General features: G+C 40.0%; 1 protein-coding gene across 4 annotated transcripts in view; it reads left to right on the top strand.

Annotated features, from left to right (window-relative positions):
• MAP1A (microtubule associated protein 1A) overlaps positions 1-15742 on the top strand; it is a 52896-nt gene that overhangs the window by 5115 nt on the left and 32039 nt on the right. The gene's annotated exons all lie outside the window — the stretch shown is intronic.

Here is a 15742-nt window from a genome sequence, read left to right as displayed (position 1 = left end):
TACCTTCTGTATCTTGCTCAGATGGCATAGTTTACTTTGTAAGCTATTTATTATAGATCTTTTCCTCCGAGGTTTTAGAATATGTTTTCATATGCACAAAAGGTGTTGCAAGTAGTGTGTAAAAGTAGCCAAATGACCTTTTGGATTTGTAATTTTGAAGCTCCCTTTCCTGAGAACAATGAATAAGAGCATTATAAAAATGGCACCAACCATTAGAAATTGGGCTTGCTTAGCTTGTGGAAAGCTTGAACTCTCTTTATAATACTTTTATGTAACATAAGTTACTATAATAAGCACAGATGACACTTGCAAAACCTAGTTTATATAGGACTATCTTATAATTTACTGTATGTTTTACACTCTTGTCAAAGCTTCTGAATTTTTCCCATTGAGGAAGCTGTTCTCCTAGTGGATAGCTGTGAAAGAAAGTACCTGGACTCTTCTCAAATGTGCCACTGACTGAGAGGTCTCACCTTCTCTGTGAGTTTTTAACATGGGGATGGAAATTCTCCCTCCTTGCAAGATGGTGTGTGCATGTGTGTACACTTACAGATTAAAAAAATATGTATGAAACATATAATTTGAAACACGTGGCAGATCTCAATTTGAAGTAGCTGCAACAGGGCCTATAGTATAAATAGCCTAGAGCACTAATAAGTTACCATAACATTTGCCTAAGAATTCTTCTAAGTCAGACATAAAACATCTGGATTAATATTAGCAAAATATATCCTACTCACTTCCCTAGCGTAGTCCCTGAGGAGCAAGGTGTGATCAATGTGCCCTAGCTTTGTTCATGAGGAGCAAAGGGTGATGAATGTGGTGGCAGTATATGAAGAGGTTTCTGTGATGGATCTGTGGAACTGCAAGTCTGTTAACCAGCTGTCAGACCTATTGAGCTAAACAGCAGCAACTACAATATAAGGCAGGATTAGTGTCTATCTGGGAAGAGTCACCATTGGTTCTGCAAAGGGAAGTTCTGCTTTTCAAATGTCTTGTAGTTCTTCAAAGAGATCAGAAAACATGTAGATGTGTGGTCTAGTCTACCAAGCAAAAATATTTAGAGAATCTAAGTCTATGAAGTCTGTTTAAGAAAGCCTATTGGCCACAGAATTAGGGGCCAGGCTTTGGTATGCAGAAGTTACCGACAGAAGGATGGGTAAACAAAAGTTCTGATATAAACTGTGTATATAAACATGTGGTCCTGAACTGAAAGCTTGAAGCTTAACCTGGTGTTAGTCACACTGCCACTCTTCTTTAGAGCCTTAATTTACACACCTACAGAATTTCCCATGGGACTATACATTCCAGCTAGTGCTGCATAGTATCTGTATCTAGTATATTTTTTGGAAAAGGAAAAGCTTATCTGCGTCCCAGCAGCTTCTGCTTCTGATGTGCTTAGCAGTAGAGATATGAGAGATTCTGGTCTGGGGATCCAGTAGACATGGATTGGCCTTTGGACCAGAGGTATTACTATAGGGGCTCCTTGGTTTGTGACAAGTGTGTACATGTGGCACACACAATTTCTCTAATAAATCTCCCTGGCAGCACTTAAGGCCAGAACATCCAGACAACAGAGAAAGGCTTTGGGATTATGGGGGTCTAAAAAAAAGCTTTGCCTCAAGTTAGATACTTGCAATTTCCTGTCTGGATCCATGTTTATTCAGTAAGCATGGATCTTGAAATGCAGCAAGATGATCTGTCAGAGGCACAAGGAGTGCATGTGAGAATAATGGCCACAATTTAAAATGTGTTAAGCAGCTATATGGGACTGTGAAAAATGACAGGAAGATTGTACAGGAAGATTGTGCAGGAGATGGTGTATCTTGAATGTTGAAAAGCTTAAATTGAGGATTTATGCCATAATCCCAGGATTTACTTGATGGTGGTAGATCTTGCATGCAAGACAGGCTTCTCTCAGTGACAGCAGTAAGCTATGGTTATGGCATGGTTTGTGGGGAGGAAGTGGGGAAGACTGCTACAAGTGAAATTTCAGGTCACAACTGATAATACAATCTAGAAGCAGCTTAAAATGTGAACTGGGAACAGTCTTGTCTGCATTCCATATGTACTATGAGATAATACCCTTTGGAATATAGCTGCAGTTTTAAATGCTGTTTTAACTTTGCAGTTTCTGCTTGAGCAGCTATTTTTTACTGACTACTTTGGTGGTAAAGAATTTTTATAATTTTAGGGGTTTTTTCAAACTTTTGCTGTTTCTTGTTGGTACACGTGGCTGCAATAATCCCAAGCATTGCTCTTTCCAGCTGATTCCTGTCACAAGAATCCTCAGATGTTTCTCCTGGATAACTGGTAAAGAATATCTCTGTGGGACTTGAAAAGCACCCCTATGATCTACCAGTTAGACATACTTTAATCAGCTACTCCTGTATTCTGTAGGAATACATCTTCTCTAAGGCTGCTGTATGTTAGGTGGGTATTGGTATTGGTTCAAGCCAAAGGGACACGCAGCACAGTGACCAAAAAAAAAAAAAAAAATAGATGCATGGGCAGGAGTGCAAGATGAGTAGGTAAAAGATTTCTTGATTTCTTCCTTGTACTATCCTGGCTCATATCTCTTTCCAGCTCATGGAGAAGTGTGTTTTCTACCTGTTTAGTAACAGCACTTTTCATCTTCCACAAAGTTTTTCCCTGGAAGTAGAAGTAAGCAAGGAATAGGATGGTTCATGGACCTGTCACAGGAAGAAACCTGCAACTGTATCTTATTTGCTTGGATTCTTATTCCTGTCTGGTCTCATTTTGATATACCTTCCTATATTGGACAATCCTGTCCAATCTGGTTATGTTATAGGTCTGGCATATTTGCCTTCTCATGATTTCTCCAGATTGCAGAGGCCAGACTTACCTAATGGTTTCTTATAGGGAATCTATTCCAGATATTTCATTTTATATTTTATATTAATGCCTTCCAGATCTACCTCTTTGGGATGCTGGGAACAGAAGTATGTAGTGTTCAAAGTGGGCTAGAGCTATGCATTTACACAGTGGCACAAGGTTTTTTTCCTTCCTTTCCTGACTTCTGACTGCTGCTGAGCAGTGAGCCGACTCATGAATAGAACTGAGCTTATAACCTCAAGATACTCCAGTGTTAAGAGTTAGCTCTGGTTAGCAATAGCTAGTGTAACTTCATATAAGATTTATACTGATAAATAAAGGGGCAAATGAAACTCAGCAGTGTGAAGTTTCCCTGGCAGTTCATCTGCAGCCATACTTGGTACTATCCATAAACTTTGCCACCAGTCCACTTTCCTCCTTTTCAGGTAGTCTGCGAATGCACAGTGAGCAGCACAAGTCACGGTGTAAGCTTATATGACATGACTTAGAAAATAATGATTGCACTATATCAATACAACCTTTGAGATTTTGACAAGCTTATTTGTTTTTTATTAAGAAGGAAGGTCATATTTTCTGTAAAGCCATGCTGATTGACATTAATTTAGTATTCTATTTGAATCTTTACTGCTGATGGGTTTTCCAGTCTCCTAGGACTTAAATGCCAGAGTAGTGGAGCTCATAGTGGAAGCTGAGAGCTTCTTAGTCAATCTTAGTTCTTGTACAAGAAAGTATATTTTGCATAGGCTTGGTCTGAATGCTGCAATCGCCCACCATTGTTAAAATTTTATTGTCTCCAAAATATATTTTAATTCAACTACAGAACATAAATATTTACTGAATGTTTCTGGTTCTATTTGACCTGCAGAACTTAGTTTTAAAATGAGATAGCATTAAAACATCTGCTAAAGTTGGTAAAATAAGTGCTTTTATATATGGTCTTAGATGGTTTCATTTTTGTGCAAGAGACCTGCTCTGGACATTACACATCCTCAGAGTTCTCTTTTCTTTTATGAAGCTGAACAGAATTTTCCCCTCAATATTCAGTGGAGGAGCTAATAGAACCAGAGTAGCTGTGAAAAATTAATTCCTTCATAGGAATGATGCTTCCCATGAGTAGATGGGAAGATGGAATTCATATCATGCTTCTGATGCCAGTATACTGATTCTGCTTTGGCAGGCCAGGGAGTTGTCAGTCTTCATCTCTGTTTGCCTGTTGTATTTCAAACTGTTCTTTTGTTCCTACTATGTGTTTTTAAGTTCTTACTGTGACACCCAAAAGGCTGTGGTGTGAAAATAAGAAACCAAAGCCTCAGTGAGCCGTTTTGAACTTCAGCTCAGCATAGGCTCAGCAAACACCAGTTTTTTTTATTTTGTGATATTCTGCCCAAACATTGTTACATTAATTTTAGCCCACCCCCACTTTCAGTCAGTAAGTTTTAAATTGACCCTCTGCAACTCAAATTTTTGAACATTTGAAATTGCTGAGACTTCAATGAATCATACAGGATATACTCACAGAAAGCATCATTCTTATAAAATAACCAAATTTTCTCAGCTTCTGTCCTTCTGTTAAGCTCCTCTGTTGAATACTGAGGGGTAGATTCTGTTAAGCTTTAAAAAAAAAAAGGTAAGATCAAAGGAAATATCTTACTAGTTCAGATCAGTGGTCTATCAAGCCAAATTGATTACCCTTTCCCCCCTCAGAGGTCCCTCCCTATCTGTGTTGGGTTTCCTTTCAAATAAGAATTCTTCAAAAGTACTGAGTGAACCAGTTAAGGGAAAAAAAAAGGAGTGGTTGGGGGGAGGAAGAGGATGTGCTTCCACTGAATGCCAGCAGAAAAACAGGAAAAGCTGTTGAAGACACCATTTTCTCCATCTTATAAAATTAGCAACTCTCATCCATTGGATAAAAATTTATGGCTGATCTGTATGATGCAGAACAGTTTTTTAAACTTTGCTCTGGTAGCTGTTTCATGTTGTCCATTACAGTATTTTTTTGTCTTGCAGTGACATTTCTTTAGTTTGACAAAGGCAGCATTCTCTTGATGGCCATGTGCATTGTAAGCACAGCAGCTGCAGCTACAGAGTAGAGACCTCCTAAATAAGAGAAGTTCTAATACATGCTGCTTTTGAAGTTTTCATAGTTTTTGTGTTGTTCCATGTTTAGCAGAGCTGTTGGAACTAGAGATACTTAATACAAGTTAATACAAGTTTCTGGGTGCTTTTTTGGTTTGGGTTTGGTTTTATTTGTTGCTTTTGTTTTCAAATATTGCTGGAATTCTGATATCAGTCACGTCCAGATTTTGGAAGGAAAGCCTTATTTATAAGTTGTGTTTCATTATTTCACTTTGGTTCTATCCACTTTTCTCTAGTGTGCCTGGAAACAGTGGCTTAGAGTAGGCTTTTCTACTCCTAGTCAGCTGGACCTTGCTAAGATAAATATGATGAGCAAAGGGGAAGCAGGATTAAGTAGGAAAATAATCTTTAAAATGTGAGTTTCAGCAGCTGTGTATAATTTTCTTACAGATTTCTTGGTTTGTTTCTCTCTACCCTGTTGTGAATGCAGCTCCCTTTCCTTTGCTTTCAAAGAATTGCTGGTATTGGTGTGGACTCAAGGAGTGAGTCTCTGACCAGCTGCTCTCAATTTCTGTTTACGCAAGTGTTGCGCTCAGGTGAGTGGTTTGGGGTGCTCCAGTGCTGGTGGCCTTTGTAGGCTGAGGACCAGGGCTGAGCCTTTACTGTATGTGACCTCAGGTCTTGGCCCTCAGGTTCTGCTGCACTTTCCGTGGTGGCTTTGTGGGTGGAAAGGTACTCACAGCTGGCAAATATGCCTTTCTCACTGTTGCAGTGCAGAGTAATGAGTGGCACTGATGTGCCAGATGCCAGAGAAACAAGCCATGCCATCAGCACTAGGTGCTCATATACCCTGGTAATTGTGGCAGGCTCTTGGCCAAGAAGGACAAAGCTGCTGCGCTGCTTCTGCAGGCAATGGGTCCAAACAGAACTCCTGTAGTGATCTCATCCAGAATCTGAGCTGCTCTCTTGGGAAATAATTTTTTCTGCTAGGTCCAGATTCTGAAAAGTAGGAAAACTGTGTGGATGGAACATGTTAATCCTATTTTGCCCCGAGATTAATTGTTGTCATGTGCTATTGTAATTTTAATGCCATAATTCCTACCTTCTTAGAAAGCAGATGTCCCTCAGTCTGACTGGCTCAGTTTACAGGATTTTGCCTTGCTCTGTTAACTATGGCATTGTTGGGACATATACCTCTTTTCTCCCTCTGTAAGAACTTCAGTTGCAGACTTAAGGCATCATTTTCTCCTCCTGATCTGATTGGGTAATCTGAGATTAAATGCTTTCTAATTGATATTAAGAAAAGATAATGTTCTTTGTGCTAGAAATCAGGAATTCTGAAGTGGAGTTAATGGGGATCATTAATGGCTTGGGTCTAGAGGATTCTTTCTTTTGAAGTACCAACTTGTTTTCATTCTGTGCGATGTAGTGGAATGCCTTGCCAGTTGATATGGAAACTTTGGGGGATTGTGTAGACAGGCAATCAGCTTTTCCTGATTTCTTGCCAGGATGTATGTTATTGCAGAGGATCCACACCACACATCTCTAATCCACCTGTGATTTTCTTTTACTTTTTGCTTTATCCTTCTGGTCTGTATAAAACAGTAGTGGAACAAATGGGTCAGTTCCTGAGTTTGAGCTTTGGAATACTAAGAACACTGCAAAGAAAATGAAGTCACTACCTGAGATAGTTCCTATTTTTATTTATTTTTTTTTTAGACCAAATGTATGTTTTAGCTATTGCTTGTGGGTTTTTGGGGAGAAGTGCTAGGATTTTTGTCTTATGTAGACTTTTTAAAAAAGGTAGTTTCTTATTGGAACATATGACCGGTTTGTTATAAACCACAGGTAATTATCATAGAAACATAGAGTATCCTGAGTTGGAACTGATCTACAAAGATCATCAAGTCCAACCACTGGGCACCCCAAAATCCCACTATGTGTCTGAGATTGTGGTCTAAATACTCCTTGAGTTCTGGCAGTGTTGGGACTGTGACCACTGCTCTGGAGAGTCTGTTCCAGTGCCTAATCACCTACTGGGGGAAGAACCTTTTCCTAGCACCCAGCCTAAACCTCCTCTGACACAGATCCAGACTATCCCTCAGGTCCTGTCACAGAGAGCAGAGATCCATGCTGCCCTCCATAAGGAAGCTGCAGACTCCCATGAGGTCTGACCTCAGGATGGCTTCCCATCTAGGCCCTTCACCATGTCTGTGGCTCTCCTTTGGATGCTCTCTAATAGCTCCAGATCTTTCTTGTATTGTGTCACCCTAAGCTGCTCCCAGGACTCAAGATGAGGCCACACCAGAGCAGAGCAGGGCAGTCATGTCCCTCACCCAGCCAGTGATGCTGGGCCTGATGCCCCCCAGGACACCCTTGGTCATCCTGGCTGCCAGGGCATTGCTGATGTATTCAACTTGCCATCAACCAGGACCCACAGATCCCTTCCCACAATGCTGCTGTCCAGCCTCTCATCCCCAGTCTGCCCATACATCCAGGGTCACCCCATTCCAGGTTTAGAATCCAACACCTGTCCTCAAAGTTTGTACTGTTGGTGATTCCCCAACTCTCTGAATGGTTAAGGTCTCTCTGCAGGACTTGTCTGCCTTCAAGGGAATCAACAGCTACACTTAATTTAGTGTAACTGGCAAACTTATTATCCCTTTGAGTCGTATGTCCAAGTGGTTTATGAAGAGAACTTGGCCTAAACAGTAGAACACTACAGACACACTTGTTCATTAAGGGGAAATATTCAGCACAGTCAATAATTCCTGCTGCCACTACCACTGTGGTGGTAAATTGTGGAGAAAGACGTCTCTGCCATAGGTGTTCTGTGTGGGGCTTCTCTGGTGCAGGGGTGGTGGGACACTGCTATGGTGGAAAGCCAAGGCAGTACAGGTCACTGCTGTGATCCACCTGCTCTTTCTCCTGTCATTGCTTAGGTCTGATATGTGTGGGAGCTGTTAGCAAAGCTGTCAGTAACATGCTAGAGGGGGATTTCCTGATGCTGGCGTACTTATTGGAGAGTAAGTCTTCACAAACCAGTCTGTTTTGATACAATTATTCAACTAGAAATAAATCAATATAGTTTTTTTCTGCTCAGAATTAGTCCTTATACAAAACAGTAAAAAATAATATTTGGAAATGTTTTTCTTGTGTTTTCTGCATTTTATCACCACACATAATTAACTTTCCAATTTTGTGAGTTTCTTAGCTAAAAACTCCTAGAGTTGAAATCACCCCAGTTGTGAATTCACTGGTTGTATTTCTAAAGTTAGAACTTGCCTTACTAAATTGTTACTCTTGCTTCTGAAACCAGATGCTGTGGTTAAATATTGCTGGCAGTTCATGGAATTCAAAATGTTGAAATGTATATGGAGGCAAAAAATAACTGGGTTTATCCTGGAACAATCTTTCTTATCCTTCAAGGACAGAGGAGGGAGTGCATTGAGCTGAGCCAGGCCTGCTGTGCTGTCTGTCACTTAGAAGATTTGAGAGGTCAAGATCTGTTTGAATGGACCTTGAGGGAAGATTAACCCTTGAGTTTGATAGAAAAGAAAAATAATTGAGATCTTTGGGAAAGGGTTGGAACTTTCTTCAGTACACAATATAAAACAAGCATATTTTGGGGTTTTTTTTCTTTATTACTTTGTGTCTTGGTAGGTGTGACTGGTTTTCCCCTTGTTACCTTTTAAAATTTACCTTTTCTTTGTTACCTTTTTAAAATCTTGAGCTTGGGCTGTGCTTAAGGTAGTATCTTGGGAATAACTCAACGGTTTTGATTTCTCAGGCCTTTTTTAAATGGCTTTGGTGGAATACATTCTGAATTGATTTTAAACAGTGGAGTTTGCTCCAGTGATGTTGGTACTCATCTCAACAACTCATTGCAACAGTGATGTTGGTAGAACTTTTTAGGATGGTCGAATTGGATGAGGCTTAAATTTCTGATGGTTAAAAAAAAAGATAAAGATCTTTGAACAGCACAATAGGACAAGGACATATATTTCTTTCACATGACCTGATCTCACAGTTTCTCAGTGTTTTGTAAACTAATGCCTATTCTGGATTTTGTTTGCCTTCGCTCTGACAGTAGCTAATGTGGAAATTTACAATGACTATTTACAATGTTATGTGCCTTCAGGTAAGTGAATGCTTTGAATTTGACTTACTGCTACTTCTTTGCCTCTGAAGTTTTAGAGTACTAATGATTCTATAGAAAAATCTGCAGTAGACAGACTTCTATAAAGAAAATTCTCCTGGGATCACTGTTCTAAAGATGACATTTGCTTGCATTTTTATTCCTGTTTCATGGGGATGAATAATTCAAAGTGATTATTGATTTCCCTTCCTCCCCTCACCACACCCCCACCCCCTATTTGTTTTCCCTCTCTGGTTTCATCTGAGCTAGATCTTTGCAGGAAAGCATGTGCTGCAGTGCTGATCTTATCATACAGGAGAGCATAAACGCAGGAGGGAATAGTGCCTGAAATGGATGTCCTGTTTGATCCATGTCTGAAGAATATTTGCATATTTCTCATATTTTTCCTTTTTCTTGACTAAGCAGATTACAAGCAGAAAGTGTCTAGAAACCATGACATCCTAAACACACACACAATTTACTAGCACTAGTTTGGAAGGACTAACATTTTATCTCTTTAAATTTAAAATATGCCTAAAAGAGCAATCTCTGTTCTGTAATAATAGCGTATGGTTATTTCTGTGGTGTCTTTGCATGTGGTAGCAACTAGATCCTGTCACTATTAGTTTTTCCTAGAATTTTCACCTTGTCTTCAAACCTGGATTCATTTTGAGAGAAGCCTCCAAACAATGCCTGTTAAAACTGCCTGAACCTGACAGGTAATGGGTTCTACAGCCTCACAAAATGTGTCAGAGCTGTTTTGTATTGCTTACATAAAAATGTCTGCATGTCAACATCTTGGTTTCCAGTTCTAAATGTTACACAAAAAAAGAAGCACCTCTGGTGGTTTTATGAACCTATGAGCCAATAAAAAATATACCCCTTTTTAAGCAAGTAATCTCCAGTCAATGTCACAGCCATATAAACATGGAATTATATACAGAGCGTTGTCAACCTTCCCAACTGTATGTTATCTTGGCAATTTTACTTGTGCCACTGCCAATTCTAAATTCTACTCTACCCTCTCCGCAGCCTTCCTTTTGGTTTCTCTGCCAGGCTTAGCTCCTGCCTGCCATTTGCACCACCTTCATTGTTGCCACTGATGCCTATTGCCTCTCTCTTAAGATCCTGCTGTGATTTTTTTGTCAGAGCTGTCCTACCAGCTCCTTATCTGTAGAGCATTGTGGCATTTGCTACCCAAATAACAGGCAGGGCACCTGCTGTTATTGGTGCCTCTGGAATGACACTGCTCTCCATAAGGGTGTTAGCAGCCTTTGCACCTCTGTTCAGGCCTTGAAGACAGAGTTAAAGGAGCAGGTTCCCAGGAAGCCATTTTTGGGGCATCTGGTATCTTTTCCAACAGGTTACTGTCTGGTTCAGGGCAAGAATGGGATTTGAGTCAGTTAAGCATGTCTGGAAGGAGAAAACACCCTCTGCACAAAAAGGAATCTTGCACTAGGATTTGCTCATGTAATTTCTCTCATATTGCCTTGGTTGCATTTCTTTCTTAATTTCAGTCACAGACCTGGCTTGTCCCTTCTTCTTTGCTCTCTGTGTCTGAGGGGAAATGTGAGAAGCTTTGTTGTGTCTAGGGGTGCCTTTGTGTTGGCTTAGGAGGACAGCCACCTCCAGTGCTGGCAGAAGGCATTATAGATGTATGCTGCTTCTTGGAAATGCTCTGGGAGAAGTCTATTCTTGAGCCCACTGTAATTAGGAAAACACTGGGGTTTTATCCCAGTGTCACTAAGAAATCACTGGGATTTGATCCTGGTCCCCCTCTCTCATCTGCCACCCTTCTGGGTGCTAAGGAGCCATGTTGCACTCATACAGGAGAACACTGCTGTTCTCTCTGTGCGCTGGTATTTGCCTCAATCCCTCTTCTCATGTTCCTTCTGGCCTCTTAGTACTGCTTTATGTTTGCTCCAGTTTTACAGCCTTGATTTATAAACCTCTTTATCCTTTCCACCGAGAGTTCTAGACAGGTCATCTTCCATTGTTTTCCCTAAAGGTTTGCAGTTGCTGAGTTAAATTAGGATCACCATTTTTAAAACCTTATTTTCTGAAGCAAGAAGGACCAGAATGTTGCCACTAAAAATTCACAGGGTTCATGAATTTGTTTAAAGTTGGAATTGGAAAAGAGGTTGATAGTAGGTGCTGACAGTCTCTCTGGGCCTGCATTAGGGATGCTATTACCACAAAAGTAAAACCTTACTTGAAGAAGAAAATTATACAAAACTAAATGGAATGGATGACTTGGGCTCTCCACCTTTAAACTTGTAAAATTCTGCATTATTGCTAATTCTCAATAGCTCAGATAATAAATACTTCTTGGGCCCTGGATCATCAGAAAGATGAAAACATCATTCTCAAATTAAGGAAGAGAAGCCTAAATATGTAACTGTATTGTTATATTTAACAACAACAATAATAATAATATATAAATGTACCTGCAAAGCAACCTGAAAGAATAAAATACTTTAGGGATCAAAGTATTTAAATAGACTAGTTTAAATAGAACCATACTGACAACATAAGGGTTGTCACTGTATTTCAGAAATGGTTATTTAAAAATAAGGAAACTTGACAAAAGTGGGAAACACCTCTTTGGTCAGAATTTAAGCTAACATACAGATTAAAAAGATACATATACCTGTAAATAAGAAAGGAGATACAACAGTTGCAGAGAAAGATACCGTATTCAGCAAAAAGGAGTGGCCTTTAAATACATCATAGTAAAGCCTGTAGAAAAGTGCAAAAATTGCTGTACCTAGACAGAAATGAAGATAGCCAAGAGGATTTTGGGAGTGATTTGCCAAAGACTTGAACAAGTCATCGGTTCTTTTGTTTGATTGAAAGCAGATAGCCTGTGGAAATCAGCAACTAGATAGTCAAAGCAAAGAAATCTTCCAAATGCAAACAAATCCTTCTGCTTCTTGGCAGTTTTTTTCTGTCCCGTGTGCTGTGGTGAGAGCTTAATGCCTCTGCTCTTGGACGTACTGTGACAGGCTTGTGCAGTGAGAGCTTGAAAGCTGGGATGCAAACTAATGGAGAGGTCAGTAGAACTCTGCAGTTCACACAAAGGTGTGGAGAAATAAATATATTTTATTCAAATTAATATTTGGGCTATATCTGGGTCAGGCCATGGTTATTCTTTGTCCCAAGGCTTTTAGAAGATAGTATATTCTTGATTAGAATATATTTTCTTATTAAAGCCTTTGGCCTAGAGTTTTTAAGAAAATCAAATGTTTTTGAGCTTAAGATGGTAGACAGCTTGGAGCTTTTGTTCAGAGAAGCATGACCTTTAGACTCATGGTAAGACTTGTGCTTTAGCTGTAGTTCTTGATATCTCATACTTCATAAAAACATACAGCCTTAATTTATATAAAACTATTTTAAACATCATAGTAAAGAAAAGCATGGAGATGTGACCCTGGCATTTGAAAATAATAGAAAAACATTTCAAGAACTGTCTTTTTGTATTTATGCTAGCCTAGGGAAAGACCCTGTCTATAGCTTATTATTATTTATGATCCAGGACATTCCTGTGAGTGTGATACTGGCTAAGGTATGTAGTCATGAAATAAGTGTTCACATTTTTAACAGTTTAATTCCATATCCTAGTCAGAAAGGACCTACACCTAACATCCCAGGAAACTTTGTGGCCTTTTCAAAGCCATGAGGACAGGGAACAGCCCAAAGACAGGATCTTTGTTTCAAACCACAATTGTCAGTTTGACAAAATGGAAAAAAGTTGTTTGAGGTTTTTTAGCATAAATAGGGAAAAACTCCATATCCCTTTTCTAATTCAATACCTAAAAGGAATCTATCTTTGCATCAGAGAATAGTATCTTTAACCTTTCATGTTTGAGTGGTCATTGGACCACTCAAGATAACTTCAATGAGGTTTATCTTAGTACTGGTCCTAGTGTCTGGTCTATGAGGTTCCATAACTGTCAGATGAATCTCCTTATCTCCTGAAGGACTGAAGAAATGGAAATTACCTTGATCATAGCTCTAGCTCTTCCTGGTAGAAGCTCAGTGCCCTTTTTTTAGGAACTGGAAGAGTTTTGAAAATTAGTGAGTGCTTCCCTTACTACTTCCCTTTTGCTTTTGATTACTATTTTTAGGCTTAATGCTAAATGTTGTTTTCTTGAAAAGCTAAAAAGAAGAGATTATTTGCAGCTGCTACCTGAGCATATGAAGGCAGGAGGGCTGCCTCAGAGAACACGTGTGCAGGAGGCTTCTTAGGCTACTTGAATAACAGGTGCATGGTGAAGGCAGCAGCTGCTCTTCAGTTTTGAGAAGTGTTTTGCGGGTCAAACAGTACACATATGCCAAGAACTGTGCTTTGTGAAAACCATCATACCTTGTAAATTACTTTTGCTTTGTAAAAAAAAACACTTGCAAAGTATAAAAATATGCATTCCAGTTTGCTGGGGTGTGAACATGTAACCAAGAGTAGAAAGTGAGAGGGAAACTAGAGATGTAGTAGATGCACCTCCCTTCAGACATTAATTTCATTAGAGATAGCTATTTCTGATGTAAATCCTCAATAGCAACTGGAAGATGCAAATTTTTTGTGACTTAAGTATTTTGTGGCAAAAGAGAAAAGGCCATAACATACTGTTGAAACAATATTGTTTCCTTGTAAAATAAGATCATGGATGGAAGATAACAAAGTGGTCTGTTTATATATTTAAAAGGTTTTAAAGGGTATCTGCCTAGTCCATGCTTTAAGGTGTACTTGTGTGTGTGTTAGTATGAAGGAATTTTGAAGCAAGTACTAATATCAGGAGATGTCCTGATTAGACAGTAAAATCTAATTTTGCTTCTTGAAATAGAATATATCAATATTAAAAAAAAAACAATGCGGAAGGAGATCATGTTGCTCCAGATATCCTGCTAGGAGCTAAATTTGATCACTGTTGTAGTGGGTGTAGAAAAGGAAAAGACTTGCAGAGTTGTGTGTCACTGTATGAAATGGCCTGGGATATATGCCCTTCCTGAGTGTGCAATGGGAGCTGCCTTCTGGAGTGCTCTGAAAAATCTGCTGATGGCAGTGCAATTTCTAGTGTGGGTCAATTCTAGAGCCAGGTTATGTAATCCCCTCCCTTCCCTCCTGCACCATTGGCACTGCTCTCTGAAGTGACAGACATGTCTCAGTGTTATGGGCTTATTAGAAAAGACCTGAAGAACTGCCCAAGGGGTGAAATTGTCACTGGGCTACCCACCTGGAGCAGTTCTTACACTGAAGTGAATGATGTAAACTCAAATATTAAGAAGCCTAGTTTATATAAAGCAATAATAGCAAATACATCCTCCTGCTTTGTCTTCAGCACTGCTACATAGCAGCACCTTTAAGGTAATATCTTTTGCTCAACTTGTGCATCTTTAAACTGAAAGAGGGGACTGCACATTTGGTTTGCAGTCATCTGCATTCCCACTTGTTTACTTGGCTTTTTACTTCTGACTCCTTTTTCACTTTGACTATGCAAAACTCTTCAACTTTTAATATACTGATTTATAGTGGCATGACAAGTACAATGGGTAGTGAAAATGACCCCCCTCTATTTCAAAGAATGTCCATTGTAGTGCACAGGGGACCTATAGCATGCAGCTATTTTCTTCATAGTTTGTCCTTTGAGAATATTTTAACCTTGGGTCTTTTTTAAATAGAATGCTATGTTATGTGTCCAAAACGTACAGAAATAAGATGTTTAATCCAATGCATTGATTTTCCTCAGGTTTACAGATATTTGCCAGTGATTGACATCTGAAAGCTACAGAAAAGAAGGTTCTGGTTTGGGGTTTTTTTAAACTTAAAATTCAGTGATATTTCTGAGCATTCCATTGTGTCTGATAGTCCTTCTAAAATCACTGAGAGGGATACCTGCTGTGGAGCTGGCAGGACATCTCCAGCTTTCACAGCTAATTCTGGAATCTAGGAGTAAGCCAGCATCATGTGTAAGGCAAGCAGGGCAGTGAGAGTGTTTTCAGTTTTTGCTGTGGGGGAAAATTTTTTTTTTTTTAAATTGCTGTTGCAGTTGCAAACTAGCACACCATGAAGTAACCTGTACATTCCAATGCTGGACCGGGATGCCTGAGCCCAGCAAAGCAGAAACAAGGAGGCACAATTATTTGCAAGTACCTTGGAGCTGGTGCTGATTATGAAACAAGTTGCAAAGTTCTCAGGAAACAATGTAAACATTTATTTGAAAATATGCTAGAAATAGGTCTCCAGAGGTCGAATATGTGGTATTCTTGCCTCATTCATTCACATTCATTGTCTGTCCAGTGCAGTCCAAGCTCACCGCTGGCCCGTGTCTGTACATGAGCAGCCAGGTGCTGGTGTGTGGTGTCAGTCATCTGTCCCCGACTGGGTAGCTGGGGTGGTTCGTGTCGCTTGTCTTTAACTGGAGGAGCAGTTCTGCAGCTGGAGTCCGACGTGAGGTTCCAGTTTTGAGGAACTTAAGCCGAAGGCACCCCAGGTGGGATGAAGAGCACCCCTCCGGGAGCCCGTTAGGAGAGAGAGGCCCGTGAGGCCTAAGAGTGGTGTGAAAAGTGTTCAGCCAGCACCGGAACCCATGCTGGCTGGGGTTTGACCCGTGTCAACTATTTCGGAGTGCGGGCGGCGGTTTGACCCTTGTCGGGTGCTTCGCAGCGCGGGACAGA

The sequence above is a fragment of the Lonchura striata genome, chromosome 10, assembly GCF_050655825.1.
Source record: "Lonchura striata isolate lonStrDom1 chromosome 10, ASM5065582v1, whole genome shotgun sequence".
Taxonomy (NCBI): domain Eukaryota; kingdom Metazoa; phylum Chordata; class Aves; order Passeriformes; family Estrildidae; genus Lonchura; species Lonchura striata.
This window is presented reverse-complemented; position numbering and strand designations above follow the sequence as displayed.